We start from the raw sequence: 20,482 nt of genomic DNA, 5'->3' as shown, positions 1-20,482 counted from the left end.
TAAGGAATACAACATGTTGATTTGCTACCTCTATATATTGCAATATGATTGCCATTGTAGTGTTAGTAAACACCTTGATCACATCACATAAATATCATTCCTTTTTTGTGGTGGGAATAATTAAAATCTAGTCCTTTACTAAGTTTGATGTTTATAATACAGTATTGTTGTCTATAATCACTATACTGTACATTAGACCTGCAGGACTTATTTATCTACTAGTTGTAAGTTTTTACCCTTAAACAACATCTCTTCTATCCCCCCACTCCCCAATCCCTGGTAGCTACCAGTTACTCTCTGTTTGGCTTGTTTAGATTCCACATGTAAGTGATATTCTACAGTATTTGTCTTTCTCTGTCTGACTTATCTCACTTAGCATAATGTCCTCAAGATCCATCCAAGTTGTCACAGATAGCAGGATTTCCTTCTTTCTCATGGCTGAATAATATTACATTGTATATATATCACATCTTCTTTATCCATTCATCTGTTGACAGACACTTGGGTTGTTTCCATACCTTGACTACTGTGATTAATGCTACAGTACACATAGGAGTGCATATTCCTCTTCGCTATCCTGTTTTCATTTCCTCTGGATACATACCCAGAAGAGGAAATGCTGGATAATATGGTAATTCCATTTGCAATGTTTTGAGGAACCTCAGTACTGTTTGCCTCAGTTGCTACACCAATTTACATTCACACGAACAGTGCACAAGTGTTCCCTTTTCTCCACATCCTCATCAGCATTTATCTTTTGTCTTTTTTTAATTGAATTTAATTTTATTTATTTTTTTTATACAGCAGGTTCTTATTAGTCATCCGTTTTATACACATCAGTGTATACATGTCAATCCCAATCTCCCAGTTCATCACACCACCACCCCCACCCCACTCTGCTTTCCCCCCTTGGTGTCCATACGTTTGTTCTCTACATCTGTGTCTCAATTTCTCTCCTGCAAACCAGTTCATCTGTACCATTTTTCCAGGTTCCACATATATGCGTTAATATACGATATTTGTTTTTCTCTTTCTGACTTACTTCACTCTGTATGACAGTCTCTAGATCCATCCACATCTCAACAAATGACCCAATTTCGTTCCTTTTTATGGCTGAGTAATATTCCATTGTATATATGTACCACATCTTCTTTATCCATTTGTCTGTCGATGGGCAGTTAGGTTGCTTCCATGACCTGGCTATTGTAAATAGTGCTGCAATGAACATTGGGGTGCATGTGTCTTTTTGAATTATGGTTTTCTCTGGGTATATGCCGAGTAGTGGAATTGCTGGATCATATGCTAATTCTATTTTTAGTTTTTTAAGGAACCTCCATACTGTTCTCCATAGTGGCTGTGTCAATTTACATTCCCACCAACAGTGCAAGAGGGTTCCCTTTTCTCCACACCCTCTCCAACATTTGTTGTTTGTAGATTTTCTGATGATGCCTATTGTCACTGGTGTGAGGTGATACCTCATTCTAGTTTTGATTTGCATTTCTCTAATAATTAGTGATGTTGAGCAGCTTTTCATGTGCTTCTTGGCCATCTGTATGTCTTCTTTGGAGAAATGTCTATTTAGGTCTTCTGCCCATTTTTGGATTGGGTTGTTTGTTTCTTTAGTATTGAGCTGCATGAGCAGTTTATATATTTTGGAGATTAATCCTTTGTCCGTTTATTCGTTTGCAAATATCGTCTCCCATTTTGAGGGTTGTCTTTTCGTCTTGTTTATGGTTTTCTTTGCTGTGCAAAAGCTTTGAAGTTTCATTAGGTCCCATTTGTTTATTTTTGTTTTTATTTCCATTACTCTAGGAGGTGGATCAAAAAAGATCTTGCTGTGATTTATGTCAAAGAGTGTTCTTCCAATGTTTTCCTCTAAGAGTTTTACAGTGTCCAGTCTTACATTTAGGTCTCTAAACCATTTTGAGTTTATTTTTGTGTATGGTGTTAGGGAGTGTTCTAATTTCATTCTTTTACATGTAGCTCTCCAGTTTTCCCAGCACTGTTTTCCTCACTTGCTACACCTATTTACATTCACACTAACAGTGCACAAGTGTTCCCTTTTCTCTACATCCTCATCGGCATTTATCTTTTGTCTTCTTGATGATAACCATTCTAACAGGTGTGAGGTGATATCTCATTGTGGTTTTAATTTGCGTTTCCCTGATGATTAGTGATGTTGAACACTTTTCATGTACCTGTTGGCCATTTGGATGTCTTCTTTCAAAAAATGTCTATTTAGTTCCTCTGCCAATTTTTTTAATCGAATTGTGGGTTGTTTTTGTTGTTGTTGTTGTTGTTATTGAGTTGTATGAGTTCTTTATATATTTTGGATATTAACCCCCATCTGTGTTTATTATTGTGTATAATAGTATTAAAAACTTAAATTTAGTGAGCACAGATATTTGCAGGGCATCGTGCCGAGAATTTCACATATGTTGCTTTATTGAATTCTATTCATAGCTCCATAAGGTAGGTATTACTATCTCAGTTTTATACATAGGGACACTGACATTTGAGTTACCCAAGGTTACATAACAAAGAAGTGGTAAAAGTAGATGTTACTATCTCAGTTTTATACATAGGGATACTGACACTTGAGTTACCCAAGTTTACATAACAAAGAAGTGGTAAAAGTGGGGCTTGAACCCTGGTCTATTTGACTCCGAAACATAAACATATAACTACGATCTTTTATACTCCTTTGTTGTGGAAGGAGAGATCTATTTAGTCCGCTTTGAGGTCTCTATCCTGACCTGGGTACCCACGGCACAAATTTCAGACCTTCATAGAATATTTCCAGTCTCCTCCAACTTGGAATCTTTCTCAGCTTTCGTTATACTTGCTACCCTCATAATGCATAACTGATGACCAGGAATCCTTCCTGGGTAGTGCAGCACAATGACTACTGTCCTTAGTTGTTATAACCACAATTCACACTTACGTCACAAGCCCTGAATCGATCCTGGCCTTTTATCTCTGCCAGCCTCATTGCTTAGCAGAACTACTGACATAAGAGTGTACAAAATCTCAGAAGGATTTTTCTCTTTGACAATCTCCTCATAGCTGTTCATAAGAGAGGACAGTAATTTATAAGGAGTAAGTTGTATGTAATGGGATTTGGGGGGATCAAAGAAACTTCAGTTTAACAGGATGAAGAATGTACTTCTGTGGGAAGTTGGGGCAGGAGGCGGTGGCACTGAGAGATGGTTTTCATGGTCCTAAGATCACAAGTATGATCAGGAGTTGACTGTAATTATTTTTTGCTTTGGGTTCAAGTAAGATAATTGGTTTGCAATTGGCTAGCATGGTATTTCATTTCACCTTTTAATCTAAGGGGCCCATAGTTTTCATAAGATGACCTCACCAGTAATAATAACTCACTTTTATTTTGCATTTACCCTTGACTGTTATAGGCACTTTATAGACTTTCTGTCATTTAATCCTCACAACCATCCTGTGAGGGAGGTACCATCATCGCTGGCATTTCATAGATGACAAGACAGAGGTCCAGGAGGGTAAATAACTTGCTCAAGATCACAGGGCTAGTAAGCAGCAGAGCCTGGATTCAGAACCAGGCAGCCTGCCTCCAGGCTGGGCTCTTAACCACTGTTCATGTACCGTCTAAATTCTTTCTGGGGAATTAAGGATGCTGATACAATCCATTTTGCATATAGAGATTGTTGGTAGCAAATGCTTAGAATGCTTCTGGCCTACTTTTTGTTTCCAAGGTGAGGGGTTTTCCCAAAATACTCTTGGCATCTGTTCCATCTTCACTCCTCCCCTGGGGAGATGGAGTGAGTTACCTGAGTAGGAGAGAGAAGGGACCTGCATGGCCTATCTTCTTTCTCTCATTCCTTCCTTGGGGTGCAATCTGCCTATGGAGACTGCACATTTTGCTCTGCTCCCTGTGGGTGGGGTGGGGAGGCCTGCAGTGGTCCAGTGCTCCAGTGTATGGAAGTCTGCCTAACTTTGGGTTTCAGTGTGAGGAAGCCCCTTGTTCCATATAATCAGTCTCCATATCAGCTTAATAAAGAGGATACTTGGAACCCTATTTGATTATTCCTTTGTCTTCTTTCTCAGTTGGTCTAGAACTCAGATGGATAAGAGAGGTTTATGTATCATCTCTGCACCCTCCCCCAAGAGCTATGGAGGGAAATAAGTTTAAGAATATAGATAAGTAATAAAACATCACATGAATTAAAGACTCTTGATCTAACATCCAATGAATCCATCCCCTTCCAAGGTAACCAGTTCATCAGTTAAACTAAAGAAGGGGAACATAGCAGGTACTTTTCTTACATGATCTCATTTAACTCCTGTAACAATCTTGTGAGGTGAGATTTATTATCTCTGTGTTATCAATAAGGAAACTGTATCTTATTCAGTCAATAAATATTGGGTGTGACCCATAGGCCAGGCTTTGTTCCAGGAGTCTCAGAGAGGTAATGGGAATTGCTGAAGGTTATATAGCTAGTCAGTGGAAGAGGTAGGATTTGAACCCACATCTGACCAGTGACACAGGTTAGGCATTCCTTGAAGAGAAGAGAGAGTGGGAACGCATTTTTAAAATGATAATAAACACATACTGAGCCCTGGTTTTATACCAGTGTGTAGCTTTATACCACTCAGTGCTTTGTGGTGCATTATCTCATTAAATTCTTGCATCATCCTTATAAAGTAGGTGTCAACTTCCTCACTGTACACACAGGGACCCTGAGGTTCAGTGATGTTAAATAATTTTTCAAAGGCTACACAGTGAATGGCAGAGCTCCAGTTGTAAGCCAGGTTCTTCTTGTTCCAAACCTTTAGCTCCTGTGAAGAACTGCCTTTAGTTTTTCTGGAGCTTACAAAGGTAAATGGGAGACATAGCCTCTGAAATGACACCAGAGCATCTTGAAATCACTAATTAACAAACGCAGATCAACCTGGTGGGTGTGCATGGAGGTGCTGAAGGGCAGGGAGGGAAGCCAGAGGAAGAGATATGTGGGAGAAAGTTAGGGCAGAGCAGAGTGATCAACATTGGGTAGGTTCACCCAGACTTCATGGAGAGGACTTTTCAGCTAGGTTTCAGCTGATACATGCTTGATGATGGTGAAGAAAAATAACATGATAAGTTTGAGAATCAGGGAAAATTTTTGAATCGCATGCCTTTGTACATGGTAAGTTAGTTGTAAAAAAGAAACCAAACAACCCAGCAGCAATAACAAAACCCCATCCTCTCTGAAAGTAAGGAAGAGCCCTGGCAAGGAGATGGCTTCCCTCCAGGTCTTGAGAATTTTGTTTCGGTGAGGCTCTAAAGACCCGGATCTTTCCATGGCTTTCTGTTAACTAACTGGTGACAATAGGGAGTCATTTAACATTTCTAGACCTTAATATCTTTATCTCTGAAATGGGGAAGTAGAATATGTGCCCTCCAAAGTTCCATTGAGCAATAATATTCTTTCTGTTCCCTTGCAGAGCAGAGAAGAGTATTAGCCTTTCCCAGAGTTTCTGACACATAGATGATGGTTAATAAATGTTTGTTGAATTTAACTAATTAAAGGCAATGATACTAATTGAAAAACACATTCCCCCACATAGTAGGCATGTCTTGTTTGCTATATTCTTGTTGCCTATGTTTCATACTTCATCTCTTCTTGCCTCTGAGTCATCAAACTTGTCACTTCCTTGTTGAGGAAACCTCTACCCACAAATCACTCTGGTTCCTTCATTCTGAACTCTGTCTAGGATGGGCTCAATCACTCTGTGAATTCCTTGTATTCTTAATTCTGTTTACGTAGCCTTCTGATCTCCTAGTTCTTAACTATAGCTAAATTGGCTTTGTGCATATTCTGCATTTTTCATTTAATAGACGTGTGGAGGGCTTCCCTGGTGGTGCAGTGGTTAAGAATCCGCCTGCCAATGCAGGGGACACGGGTTCGAGCCCTGGACTGGGAAGATCCCACATGCTGTGGAGCAGCTAAGCCCGTGTGCCACAACTACTGAGCCTGAGCTCTAGAGCCTGCGAGCCACAACTACTGAAGCCCATGCACCTAGAGCCGGTGCTCTGCAACAAGAGAAGCCACTGCAATGAGAAGCTCGCGCACCGCAATGAAGAGTAACCCCCGCTCGCCGCAACTAGAGAAAGCCCGTGAGCAGCAACGAAGACCCAACGCAGCCAAAAAAAAAAAAAAAAAAAAAATAGACGTGTGGAGAGTCTCATTTGCTCCTGCTGTAGCTGAACAAGTATCTGCATGAAGGGTGTGAACGAAACCATATGATTGAAGGAACAACACCTAGTGGTAGCAGGCTTTAATTGCAGGCTCAAATTTTGACTGAATTAACTTGAAATTTGAGTTTTGAAATTAAATGTATACAGTGATAGGAATAACATTTCAAGGAGGAAAGATTATTCCATATTTAGGATTATAGAGATAAAACAGCATGTATTTGATGGCATTTTTCACTTTCATCCACAGGGCTTAGCAGCATATATGCAGAGCCTGAATCTCTCAGCTCAAAATTCTAAATTGAAAAAGATGGCTTTCATGTAAGATTCTGAGATTGAGTCAGAGCCTTGGAATCCAGGTGATCTGGCTGTCTGTGGCAGTAGTGTGGCAGACACTCCTGGCTGGCCTCACAATCTCCAGTCTCCAATTGGATTCTTCACTAACAGATCTCCTGTTGTGTTTAGGGCAGCAATGCACTCGTTCAGGAACATGCACCTTCTTTAAGACTCCTTTGAAGCTAGAGTGGCCACAACCCAGGTCTGGCCAAAGAGATACAGGTAGCAGTTTCCTGTGTGGAGCTTTCAGGAAACCATTGTTTTCCTGATAAAAAGAGATGAGTCCAATTGGCAGAGGCATTTTGCCTTTTACTCTTCCCCTTCTTTCTGCATAGAGTATGGATACTATGTTGGAGGGGAAACAGCCCAGCTTTCAATTCTGAGGAATAAAGTCAGGCACTAAGAGTGGCAGAGAAAGAAGCTAGAAGGAGTCTGAGACCTTGCTGACTTCCTTAAACAGCTGCCTCAGCCTTACCTCAAAATGTCTATTATGAGAGAAAGAGAAAACCTCTGTTTGGTTAAGCACTATGGTCAGTTATTTTCAGCTACGTGAAATCCTAACTGATGCAAATATAAAATAGAGGAAAATATGAAGTTTTTAGGCTTCAAGAAAAGCTTAACATATCTTGAAGATATTGGCAATCAAATGTACCAGATCATAAATATATTTTGCCAAGCTTTGGTCTATCCAGATTTTGTCAGTGATTACTTGAATCTTTTCCTTCCTTCTTTCCTTTTTAAACAAATTTTGTTGACTAGCTTCTCTATGATTTATGTGCTGGAGATGTCACAGTGAGCAGAACAGGCATGATTTCTGCCCTCAAATAATCATGCAAATATATAAGTGTAAAACAATATAAATACAATGAAAGGAAATACAGGGAACAATGAGAACATGTAAATGAGAGACTACATCTGGTCTGGGGTGGCTTCTCTGAGGAGCTGAGGTCTGAGCTGAGGCTAGAAGGATGAACAGGGGTTTATTAGGCAAAGGTGGTAGACAGAGTGAAAAGAAGAAACAGCAAGTGTAAAGGCCCCAGGGCTGTAGAGAGCAAGGCACTTTTGAGGAACTGAAAGTAGTACCCTGTGACTGAAATATTGAGAAGAAGGAAGAAAATAGCACAACATTTGGCTGGAGAGGTAAACGGGCCAAATAATGCAGGGCCCTGTGGTCATTTATATTACAGACTTGGGTCTTTATCCTAAGAACAATGGAAAGTCATTGAAGATCCTAAGCCTTTAAGGATGACCTGGAAAGATTCAAGTTTAAAAACCCAAATGCTGTTCTATCCATATGACCTAGAACTGATTGGTGATATGAGGCTGTAGTTAATGTGGGGAGTCTGGTTAGGTTACCAGATGGAAGATGGTGGGCAAGGTAAGAGATAGCTTGGGTTTAGGGGGTGGCAGTGGAGATGAAGGAGAGTTGTGGGATTTAAATACCATTGAGAAAGTAAAGTCAATAAGACCTGGTGATGGATTAGACACAGAGGTTGACAGGTGGGAGAGTCTTCCAAGGAAGACTCCTAGATTCTGACTTGCAGAATTGGATGGCTGCTTGCGGGGTGGCGGCGGCGGCGTGCGGGGTTGGGGGCAGGTGGCATTTGCTGAGAAAGGAAAGCTGGAGGAGGCTTGAGTTGGGAGGGGTGCATTATGATGAGTTTTCCCCAAACACGTTGAGTGTGAGGGCCCTTGAGACACCCATGTGGGTATGTCACATAGGCAGGTGTGAGGAGAGGTCTGGGCTAGAGGCATTGGCATGTAGATGGTGGATGAAGTTATAGATCATGAGATCATTGGAAGAGAGAGGACAGAGTGAAAAGAGAAGGGGGCTCAGGACCAATTTGATATATAGATGAATAACCTTGTTCTCATCCTCAGGAAGCTTATGACTTGGTAGAGGTGTTGAGTTACATGCATGTATAATTATAGATAGAAAAGGATTTGTATCCTGCCAATGGCATAAATGAGGCATTCAGGGGAGGGAGGGAAACACTATATCAGCTGAAGGGATGAGACTGTTTCACGGAGAAGCATTTAAGAACATCTTTGCTAGCTAGCTAGCATAAAGTGAGGTAGATGAGAGGAGGAATAGGCTTCCTTCCAGGTGGAGAGGATGACTGAACAAAAGTTCGGAGGCTGAAAAGCAAGACACATGGAGGGAATTCCAGGGTTTTCAGTTTATCTAGAGATGGGGTATAAGTAGGGGAGTCATGAAAAGGTGAGTTGGAGCCAGATTGAGGAGGGTGGTAAATGCCAGGCTGATTTACTGTAGGAGTGGGGACCTGGCTAAGGTTTGTGTGTATGTGGAGGAGAGGGTGACGTGCTGAAACAGTAATCACGCCTCTGGTTTTCCATGTGGGGTGCACCGGAGAAGACAGATACTGGAAAAGGGGACACCAGATAGGAGGCTGGCGTGGAGATTGTTTGAATGCAATGACTGAACCTACAGAGCTAGTTAGCTTTAAAGGAGATTTATTGAAAAAAATATGAGAATCTCATGGAAGGCAATCCAGAAGTCCAGTTGGCTCCCAGGAGATGGACAGTTGTCAGGCTCTCTCTGTACCTCTCTCTCCCTGGAGACACGTGGTCTTTTGTTTCTCTTTGCTTCTCTCAGAACTCGTAGTCTTTTCCGACAAGCTTTCTCTGTGAGGCTCTTGGCTTCTGCTCTCCCTGCACCATGGTTTGCGTGGGGTTTGGGTTGCCATGGCACTCACTCTGACCTGAATCCACAGTATATCTTACAGCTCCAAAGCCCTCCAGTTTTTGCTACAGTGTCTACAATGATCATGGCATGAAGACATTCTATACCTTTGGGTGACAAAGTAGACTCCAAATTGATATCCCAGTCACCATCAATACAATAATATAACAGATCTTCTTCCCATGTTGCATGTTGGTGGGAAATCATAGCATCTGTACAGGTTTGCTGGGCATGATTTGACTCCCAGTGTTTCCACATTTGTGTAACAGTAGGTTATCAACTGCTCCCAGAGTGAGAACAGAGACCATGTTTGTCTTGTCCACCACTGTGTCTATTGCTGTATAGCAAATCACCCCAAAACTTGATGGCTTAGAACAATAATAGATATTTATTATTTCACACTTTCTGTGGGTCAGGAATTTAGGAGTAGCTTCACTGGGTGGCTGTGGCTTGGGGTCTCTCATGAAGTTGCAGTCAAGATGTTGCTTGGCTGCATCATCTGAGACTTGACTGAAGCTGGAGGATCCACTTGCAGGATGGCTCCCTCACTTGGCTGTTGGCAGGAGGCCTCAGTTCCTTACCACATGGACCTTTCCATAAGGCTACTTGAGTGTTCTCACAACACAGCCGCTGGCTTTCCCCAGAGTGAGTGATCCAAGGGAGAGCAAGGAGAAGCCACTGCCTTTTATGGCCTAGTCTCAGAAGTCATACTGTCACTTTTACCACGTTATGTTTCTTAGAAGTGAGTCACTAAGTCTGGCTCACACTCAAGGAAAAGAGAGTTAAGCCCTATCATTTGAAGGGAGAATTGTAAAAAAAATTGTAGACACATTTTGAAGTCACTGCAACCACTATAACTTCAGCACCTGGTACAGTGCCTGACACATAATAGGTGATTAATAAAGATTTGTAAAAGGAATGATTATTCTCTCTTTTAAACTTAGAGTCACCAGCACTGAGACAGTAGTAGCACTAAGGCGGGCAGTCACACTGAGGAATGGCCATTTGAGGCTTCATTCAGCATCAATGTATTCTGCTATGTTATCCCATCAGCCAAAGGGCCATTTTGAGAAGTTGTCTGGCCATTCACACAACATGTGAGCTGCTAGGATTCCTTCCAGAATTGGTACAAAACTGGAAAAAGAAGTATGAGGTCTCAGAGGTACATGCAAGTTAAGTTTTGTTAGTGAACTAGAATTGTAAATGAATGTTTATAATAGGGACCATTATTATTATTATTTATTATTATTATTTGAGGAGCAGCTACTTTATATTTCTTTAAAGACTTGGGATCTCTGATATACTTAAGATGAAGTACAGAGCTTCCCTGGTGGCGCAGTGGTTAAGAATCCGCCTGCCAATGCAGGGGACATGGGTTCGAGCCCTGGTCTGGGAGGATCCCACATGCTGCGGAGCAACTAAGCCCGTGTGCCACAACTACTGAGCCTGCGCTCTAGAGCCCGTGCTCCGCAACAAGAGAAGCCACCGCAATGGGAAGCCTGCACACCGCAACAAAGAGTAGCCCCCACTTGCCACAACTAGAGAAAGCCCGTGCACAGCAACAAAGACCCAATACAGCCAAAAATAAAAAAAAAAAAAAAAAAAAAAAAGATCAAGTAGAGGTCAGAGTGGGTGCTACGGGAGCCCAGACCCCACACAAACCATAGCGGAGGGAGAGCAGAATGAGGTTCTTTAATACAGGTTTTTAAATCCCTGAGAATTTCCAAGAGAAAAGGAGGTGAGTGGTAGGTGCACCAGTGATGGAGGTGTGCCGCTCAGCTCTCTCTTCAAGAAAGAGCCTGGCTTTCAACTGGGGAGAGTGCGATTAGTACAGCACCTCTGGCGTCCACCCTAGTTTTGTAGTTTCGAGCTGAGGCTGCACTCTTCCGGCGGCCCCCAGCCAATGACAGAGCATGGTGAGGGCAGGCCTAGCTCTTTCTGTGTAATGTGCTCCAAAGCTCCTCACGGAGGTGACTGAGACTTCGTCAGATGTGCATTGTGATCTGAGGCTCTCCCTGCCCAATTCCGCAGCCTCCTCCTTTATCTTCCACAGGCGCCTCCCTCTCCCCAGTAACCTCTTGCACTTGTAACTCCTTCTCAGCATCCTGGAGGACCCGAATGGACACAGTAGGGATGGCGTAGCGGGCATGTGGTCATTGTAATTATGGAGCTTGCTTAAGTAAAGGACAGCAGAGTGCAGTGGTTAAGTGCTTTGGAGGCAAACAGGTCTGGGTTTGAGCCTGGCTGTGGTATCTACTAGCTTTGTGATATTGGACGAGTAACTCAAACTCTTTATCTCTCAGTTTCCCCTTTGGGCAGATGGAGAGGATAATATGAATCTACCGCTGAGATTTGCTGGGAGGATTAAATAGGTTCATTCTTATAAAGTGCTCAGCATCATTCATGATTGAGTCAGGCAAAGTTCTTAGTTGTAAGCAACAGAAGCTGACTCAGGCTGATTGAAATAGGAAAAGAATTGATCACAAAGACAGTGGGCAGCTCTCAGAATTCCCAGAGAGGCTGGGGAAGGAGCTCGGAAAAACAGAAACAAAGGCAGCAGCCAGGGCTGTAGTCAAAATCATGCTACAAAATCAGCCTGACAAGGACACTGCTGCTGCCACTCGTGCTCACTGGATGCCAAGGCATGTCCCACTGCCTCCGCCATTGCCATTCCCAGTTGTGGACCCCAGACCCTTCCCCTGGCCTTGCTGCCACTGTTGTCTGGAAATGTGATGTAGCTGTCCCTAACCGCACCAGCCCAGCCATCAGAATAGCTTCTCTGTGGTCATCAAGATCTTTTCTCCTTTCCCCCCCTCTCCTTCTCTCTTCCTTTCTACTTCTCCTTCTCCCTTGCCCCCCCCAACTTTTTCTCTTCCTCCTCTTACATCTTCTGTGTCTCTGTCTCTCTCTCTCATGTTTATCTCCAACTCCATCATCTCTTTCTCTCCATCCCCCTTCCTTTTCCTCCTCCCCCTCCCCTCCCCCTCCTTCTTCTTCTCTCTCATTTTCTCTCTCTCTCTCTCATCTCTATCACCTCTATCTCTATCTCTCCTTCTATTTCTTCCCTCTCCACTGGCTCATTGTCCTTGTCAAATAGCTGTACCAAATCTATTTAAAAAAATGTGACCCAATGATCTCTCTTTAACTTCCTTTCTATCCTCTTCTTTCCTTCCCCAAACTTTGAACAAGTCTCTATTTCTTCCTCACTTCTTATTCACTCTGCTACAATCTGGCTTCCATCTCTTTTACTTCACTGAAACTTCTCTTTCCAAGGTTGCCAATGACCTCTGTGTTATCTTGCCGGGGGCCACCTTTTCTGTCCCCCTGCTTGACTTCTTGGGAACATGTGATTTTGTTGACCATGACCTCCCTTTGAAATTCTTTCCTGTTCTTGGCTTGGTGATGCCATACTTTCCTGGATTTCCTCCTTTCTTGGACTTGACCATCTTGCTATCCTTTGTAGGCTTTTCATTCTCTGTTTACCTCTGTCTTTATTCTCTACGGCTGTCAAACAAAGTATCACAAACTAGGTGGCTTAAGCCAGCGGTCCCCGACCTTTTTGGCACCAGGGACCGGTTTCGTGGTAGACAATTTTTCCACGGACTGGGGGGTATGGTTCAGGCGGTAATGCGAGCAATGGGGATGGGCAGATGAAGCTTCACTCACTTGCCCGTCGCTCACCTCCTGCTCTGCTCCCCGGTTCCTAACGGGCGGCGGACCGCTATTTGTCCGTGGCCCGGGGGTTGGGGACCCCTGGCTTAAAGAACAGAAAATTATCGTCTCAGGGTTCTGGTGGCTTGCAGTCATAGATCAATATGTTGGCAAGGTTGGTTCCTTGGTTTGTGAAAACATCACCCTGATCTCTGCCTTCATTGCCTTGTGGCATTCTCCCTATGTGCATGCCGCTGTTTTCAAATCTCTCCTTTTTATAGGGACACCAGTCATATTGGATTAGCCTTCTCCTTCCCAATGACCTCATCTTAACTAATTACACTTATAATGATCCTAGTTCCAAATAAAGTCATATTCTGAGGTACTGGGGGTTAGGACTTCAATATATGAATTTGGGGGCAGTGGACACAGTTCAACCCATCACACCTTCTAAGCATTGTTTTCCCTTGGTCTCATCCTTAGCTCCCCTCTGAAAAGCTTCATCCAAACCCATGGCTTTAACTACTGCACTACCTTTACAGTGAGGATAGATACCCAAAGGCGTTTCTCTTAAATAATCCTCTCCCACTGAGTTCTGGAGGGACAGTGGACATGTTTGGAGGTTTACGAGTCTCTTTAAATTTATAATGTCCCAAACTGAATGTATCTTTTTCTCAAAGCTTCTCCTTCTCCTGAGTTTCCTGTCTCAGAGATGGGTTCCATCATCCATCTGACTCCTCCAGCCCACCCTAGGAAGTATCCGGTAGGCTAGCTCTAGCTTACAGACTTTCAGTCTCCAAGTCCTGCCAATTCTACTTCTTCAGTAGCTCATTGCATGGCCCATTTTCTCTTTTTTCCCCCTGCTATCACTTCCTTGGTTCAGTGTGCATCTCTTCTAACTTGAATTATTATGACTAATGATGACAGTAACAAGCATTTATTGTGTGCTTACTATGTGCCAGGCCCTTTCATAAGATGCCTTCTAGTGTTACCCCTTTTCAGTCTATCCTGATTCCAGAAAGACTGCTATAAACACACATGTAGTAGGTATAAGTGCTTAGTCCCCCAAATTCAGATGATCAAGAAAAATATAACTTTTTTTCTTATAATTCAACTTAATGATTATTTTAAACTTTCATTTTGTCTGATGTCTGAAAACATCATCTCAGATAATTCTGAGTAAATAAGTAATTCCTGCACTGTGCTTTTTCATTTACTATTTCTTTTTTTTTAAATTTTATTTATTTATTTATTTATTTATTTTTGGCTGTGTTGGGTCTTCGTATCTGTGCGAGGGCTTTCTCTAGTTGTGGCAAGTGGGGGCCACTCTTCATCGCGGTGCGCGGGCCTCTCACTATCGTGGCCTCTCTTGTTGCGGAGCACAGGCTCCAGACGCGCAGGCTCAGTAGTTGTGGCTCACGGGCCTAGTTGCTCCGCGGCATGTGGGATCCTCCCAGACCAGGGCTCAAACCCGTGTCTCCTGCATTGGCAGGCAGATTCTCAACCACTGCACCACCAGGGAAGCCCCTCATTTACTATTTCTTAATATTATAAGTTTTACTACGACTACAACTGCTACTGCTACTATTGAGACTGACATCATTTTTTTTGGCCGCATAGTATTCCAATATGAATGTACTAAAACTTTTAGCCAGTTCCCTATTTATGAACCTTTAGATCATTTGCAGTCTTTCGCTATTACAAAATCTGTGTGATACATCTTTGCATAAATGTGCCAATATAAGTGCAGGGTAAATTTCTTGAGATGGAAATCCTTGATTGAAGGTTATGTACATGTAAATTTTGATAACTGTTGCTAGGTTGCCCTCCAAAGAACTTGTGCCAGTTTATACTTCCACAAATAGCATATGAAAATGCCCGTTTCCCCTCCTCAGCCCCAGTAATGGGTATTACAAAACTTTAAAATATTTGCTGTATTTGTCATAATATATTTCTTTAATTATTATTTAATTTTTCATTGTAATATAATTTTTCAGTAAATTTTTCATTAATTATGATTAATTTTTAAATTATATACTATTTTTAACCTTCCCCCCCTACTTAATTTAACATGAATATATTTTCATTTAAATAAATATTCATCACTCCAGATGTACTTTTGGGCATTTAGCTTCTAGTTTCAAACCCATAAGACCACACTAGACAGAATCTTTCTTGGAATAAGAATAAAATGTTGATGACTAAGAATTCTTAAGTGGATTCTAAGCCTTAGAATAAACAACAAGCCAAGAGTCTAAGCCAGCAGCACCCCAAAGAAATAAAATGTAAACCAAAAATGCATACTCTATACATAACTTTAGATTTTTCTAATAGGCACATTAAAAAGTAAAAAGAAACAGATGAAACTAATTCAATAATCTTTTTCACCCAATGTATGCAAATAGTATTATTTCAATATGTAATCAACATAAGATTATTGAGGTATTTTACATTCTTTTTTTTTGTTTAAGTCTTTTGAATCCAGTGTGTATTTTACACTTACAGCACATCTCAATTGACTAGCCACATTTTAAGTTCACTAGCCACATATGGCTAGTGACTACTGTATCAGACAGTACAGGTAAGTGTTGTAAAGACACTTCCCAGCGTGCGGCATCTACAACTAACACTCAAATAGCTTAAAATTGCACGTGACCAACTTGCCTAGTTTTGGGAGGCCAAGTTCAGTGCCTTTTAGAGAGGAGGTACTCAAAGTTTATTTTTCTAATTGAGTTATTTTTATTTTTTCAATTGAATGTTTGCACTTATCTTACGTAGAGATGGTTGAAATACCTCATTGTAGCAATGAATCATTTTGTTAGTCATGAAACAAAAAAAAAATTCATATGTTTTACTTTGTTTCTCAGAAATGAGAGATGTTTTAACAATGTGTTTTCATAATATTTGCCAAAATTTTTCATCACACAATAGGTTTTTTTTTTTCCCTCTTCCTCTTGGACAATTGTTGAGTTGATGAAGCTTTTAAGATAGGTAAGAACAGATGTGTTGACTCAAGTTGGGAAGGCAAAAACAATTTTACTTGAAGAGAAGCCCTCAGGGAAATGACAGTCTCCCAGAGGTGTTTGAATCCAGTTTTAGGAAGTACTAAGTCTTTAATGAACATTGTGATTGGGTTAAGAGCCAGCAGAGCTTGGGCAAACTGACAGTCCTCCAAATATCACAGTGCAGTATTAGGACCAGTCTCCCTAACTTGACATTTCTTAAGAGGATTTACATTTTAATTATTTGCTCAAAATTTGCTCCCAAAATTGGTCCCTTAGGCAAATGTTAATCCCATTTACTTCTCGAATTTTAATGCTCCAAAATACCAACTTAGGGAAGGAAAGAGAAGTGTTCTGTGAAGTTATGTAAGTACTTTATAATATGATATGAGAGAGAAGTTCTTTTCATTAAAATGTTATCAATGCTCAATTCAGACATGGAGGCATTAGAAATGGAATTGGAGACTATCAGGTGCAGAAGCCCGACATACCATTGAATTCAATCCTATCCATTTGTCTCACAAATTAGAAAACAGACTCAGAGAGGTGGAGACGCTTCCTTGGACTTTCTGATGTCTGGACCAGTAGTTCTCTTTGGTATGAATTATAGCCAACATTTACTGAGCACTTGCTGTGTGCTAGGCTCTGGGCTAAGTGCTTTTCGTAAATGTCAACAATTCACAGAATCCTTGCAGGGTAAAGTATTACAAATTTAAAAGAAAAAAACCCATCATTCTTCTCTAATGATATTTTTTCTTGAAACTTCATTTGCTTTCTTAAACAGAAGTTGTTGATGCACAAACTATTCTCCACTTCTAAAGTCAAAGTCTGCCAGAGACTCCCAGGTGTATGCCACCGGGCTATGTTTTGACAGCTATTCACAACTCAAGCCCAATATATTTCTACTAAGGACACAGAGAGGTTTGGAAAGCACAGCTTTTTTTATTTTTTAATTTTTTTAAAATTTTAATTTTATTTGAGTATAGTTGATTTCCAATAGTTTCAGGTGTACAGCAAAGTGATTCAGTTATACATATATGTATATTCAATATTTTTTTAGATTCTTTTCTCATATAGGTTATCACAGAAAACTGAGGGGAAATCACAGCTTTTTTCCTCTTTTCCTTCCTTCCTTTGTTCACTAATGATTTCTTCCCTCTGTTCCTTCCTTTTTTCCTCCTCCCCCACCTTCCCTCCCTCTCTTCTCTCCCTCCTCCCCCTCCCTTCCTTCCTTCTTTCCTTCCTTCCATCCTGTTATAGAAAGTGAAGTGTTAAGGACATTTTCTGTCAAGATTCCAAACTCTTTTCGATTTATCTTGGATATGCAGAATATTCAAAATACAAGGGCCTTAGGGGTCATCTGAAGGGAAGTAGAGGCCCAGAGAGGTAAAGGATTTTATCTGAGGTCAACTAAGTGAAATACTACCAAGGTCAGAAAACTACTGCATAGCGAGAGTCCAGTCACCCCCAACTTGGAAGGCTGTCAGAAGAGCAAAGGCAATGTCTGCCTGGCTCTGGAGGTGTCATCCTTTTTTAATAACTTAACTCAATCTTAAAATCAGCAAGTTCTTCAGCTTCCCCTGAAGGAGGCCAGGATCCCTCACTAAGAGGCTCAGAATGAAAAGAAAATCTCTAATCATACCCAGCACATCAAAAGCCCTGGTGCTGAGGGCCAGGTAGCCAGTAGGGCTTAGAGACACAAGAAATTAGGGCTTGGAAATACAAGAGGAGGAAACAGGATTTTTATTAATCTGTGCCTTAAAACTCTTTAAGTCACTTGATTGTGGAATAAAACCAACACATTAAGAAGACTTCAAGAGGGAAAACTTGAAACTGGTTTTACACTTTGGAAGCCCAGGATTCCAGATCCGCCATCCTTAGTGACAGACTGGCGAGGTTCTCAACACGCGACATTCACATTCCCATCCCAATGACTTCAGCAAAGGAATCTCCAAAGTCAGTTTCTAGGCTTTAACTTCTTCCCTTGTTAAAACAAGAGAATTGGTCCACACGACTGCCAAGGTCCTATCTATATGTAAGAGCCGTGTGACTCTACAATCATATTAAAATCATAAAAAGTAACATGTGATTCAATAGCTCGTTAATTTTTTTATCGTCCTGATTTTTTTCCCATCCCAGTTTGTGGCTTGGTGAGCAACATGAACTTAGGAGAATACCTTTGATGCCCCAAATTACTCGTAAGAATTTTATCTCACGATTTTTTCCCAAAGGATGTTAGGGCTGCTGCATTCTCTTTGACATCCTTGCCTATAAAACAATCTAGAAGTGGACCACTATTAGAGGTCAGCAGTGTTACTGGAATGTTCCGCAATGGGCTCAGAATAAAGCCAAAGTTCTTCATGTGACCTACAATGCCCTACCTTATCTGGCTCCTCTTTACTTTCCAACCTTGTTTCACACTCTCTCTCTCCTCGTCTGATTTATTCTGGACACACAGGCCTTTCCCTTGTTCCCTGAAGGCACCAACCTCCTTCCCAGCTCAGGAACATCATATAGGCTGTTTTCTCTACCGAGCTCTCTTCCTTCACTCTTGGTCTGCTTGGATGATTCAGGACTAAATACCCCATCATCAGGGAAGTCTTTGCTGACCACCTCATCTAAACTGAAATCAGGCTGCCCTATCCTTTTTTCTTTAGAGCATTCAGTATAATTTGTGACTTGTATATGGCTGTGTGTCTTCTTTAATATCTGCCTCCCTAACTAGACTGGAAAGTCCTTGAAGGCAGGGACTATTTTTTTGTTGTTGTTCACTATTGTATTCCCTAGCACCTAGCAGGCACTCAATAAATACTTGCTAAATTAGTGAATGAATGAATGCATTCACAGAAAATTCCCAGCACCGTCAGCTCTTTATGGTTGTTTATGTATCAGACAACACTGTGAGAACACTTAGTGAAACTGTCACTTTGACCCTGTTTTGGCATTGTGGAACTAGCTATTGGCCCTTCTAAGTTGGCAACTGTTCCAATGTGTGTCTATTCAAGCTGGATTGGCCTCTTTAACGACTCAGTGGGAACACCATCAAGCCAGTTAACGTATCCTCAGTTCTCTCAATCTGAGTTCTCGCTAAACTGCAGGGAAGTTCTCCTGGCCAAGAAGATACCTGAGATTTCAAGTTTGAACTAAAGTATCCTTAAGAGAGAAAATCAAGTGAATCTCGAGTGATTGATTTTTGCCTATGAATAAAAGTCAGAATTAAGTCATATGTGGAATTACTACACAGTCACCTGACTGCGATCAGTTTTGCTTAGATGTTGCTGGGACCACATGAAAAAGGGGTTATTTATTAAGAATGGACTAGTTCCTTTAAAATTCTGTAGCAATCATGCCTCTCTCTGTCTCTGTCTCTTTTTTTTTTTTTTCTTCTAGTCCATGGAAAGTGTTATCTCAGGCAGCTTTGTGCAGGAAGTTGGGTTTATCACTTCCTCACAGTTGTAGTTTGTCTAGGACTTAACTACATGCTATCAGATTACATCAAAACGTAGGCCTTTGTGTGTTTAACTCATCAAAGGAGTGGACCCTCAGGACTTGATATCACTTCACTGCATATGCAGCCATGTAGCAAAACAAAGCCTATCTAACAGGACAGAACTATTTCTGTTGTGTGGCAGCTCCGCTAGCTCGAGCTTGCAGAAATGGTCGGGTTTCAGGTGTCTGCAGTGTTTCACTTCTTGTTTTTATATTTATCTCTTTTTAGAATTGCAGTCATTTGCCTGGTTGTATGCAAGGAAGGAAAACCCAAAATATTACCTACCAGGGAGGACAAGATTTCTCCAAATTAGTTGGAGGCAGCACTAACCTTATCATCTTGATTTTCACTTAAGTTGCGGCCTCCATAGTCCAGGCTTTGGAGCGGACCACATGGGGAGTTTGAATCCTGTCTCCTCCATTTCCTGGTTACGCATGTTTGGTCAAGGTATTTGACCTCTCTGAGCCTTGGTTTCCCCATCTGAAAATTGGAGATAATAATAGCACCTGCCTCATAGCATTCTGGTATGGAATAAATGACATGGTTTAAATAATATGTGAAAAGTGCTTGTGGAATGTGTCACCATAGGAAGGATGTGCATATTTGAAAGCTGGAGGGGTACGCCATGCCCTGCAGAGTGGCCAGGGTTGGCAGAGCAGTCCCAGGCTGACTGAAGTTTCTCAGGCTGCACTTCCACCTTTGGGGCCTCGTTGCTATTTTCTTCTCCGTGGAGTTCCCTCTTCTCTGCGGCGGGCTGGCTGCCAGATGCTGCCTCTATTGGCAGCCACAGGAAGCCAATGCAACTGTGAAGTAATACTTCTGCCCTAGGGCTGGCTCCGCCCTGTTGACCAAGGTTTTTTAGATCTGCTCAGCCAACTCCTTTTAACGCCTTGCCTAAAAAGGACTTCTCACCCAGCTCTGCTGCGCTGGGAAATGGCTGACTGCCCCAGAGGCTTCGGACAAACAGCTTTCGGGGGATAGAAATGGTGAAGTGAACTTCTTTTCCCAGTTCAACGCTTTAGAAGTTTAAGGGTACCGTTTTGCAGCCACTCTCCAATATGATGCTCATTTACCAAAATCATTTGTCA

General features: G+C 41.7%; 1 long non-coding RNA gene across 1 annotated transcript in view; it reads left to right on the top strand.

The window, feature by feature from the left end:
- LOC309642397 overlaps positions 1-12,205 on the top strand; it is a 152,479-nt gene extending 140,274 nt beyond the window's left edge. Inside the window, exon 4 of the long non-coding RNA XR_014253152.1 lies at positions 5,911-12,205. This is a non-coding gene — a long non-coding RNA (uncharacterized lncRNA). The remainder of the gene's footprint in view (positions 1-5,910) is intronic.
- The last annotated feature ends 8,277 nt before the right edge of the window (positions 12,206-20,482 follow it).

The sequence above is a fragment of the Balaenoptera physalus genome (assembly GCF_965194825.1).
Source record: "Balaenoptera physalus genome assembly, chromosome: 14".
In the NCBI taxonomy this organism is placed as follows: Eukaryota; Metazoa; Chordata; class Mammalia; order Artiodactyla; family Balaenopteridae; genus Balaenoptera; species Balaenoptera physalus.
Note: the sequence above shows the minus strand (reverse complement) of the source record. Positions and strands in the feature narration are given on the sequence as shown.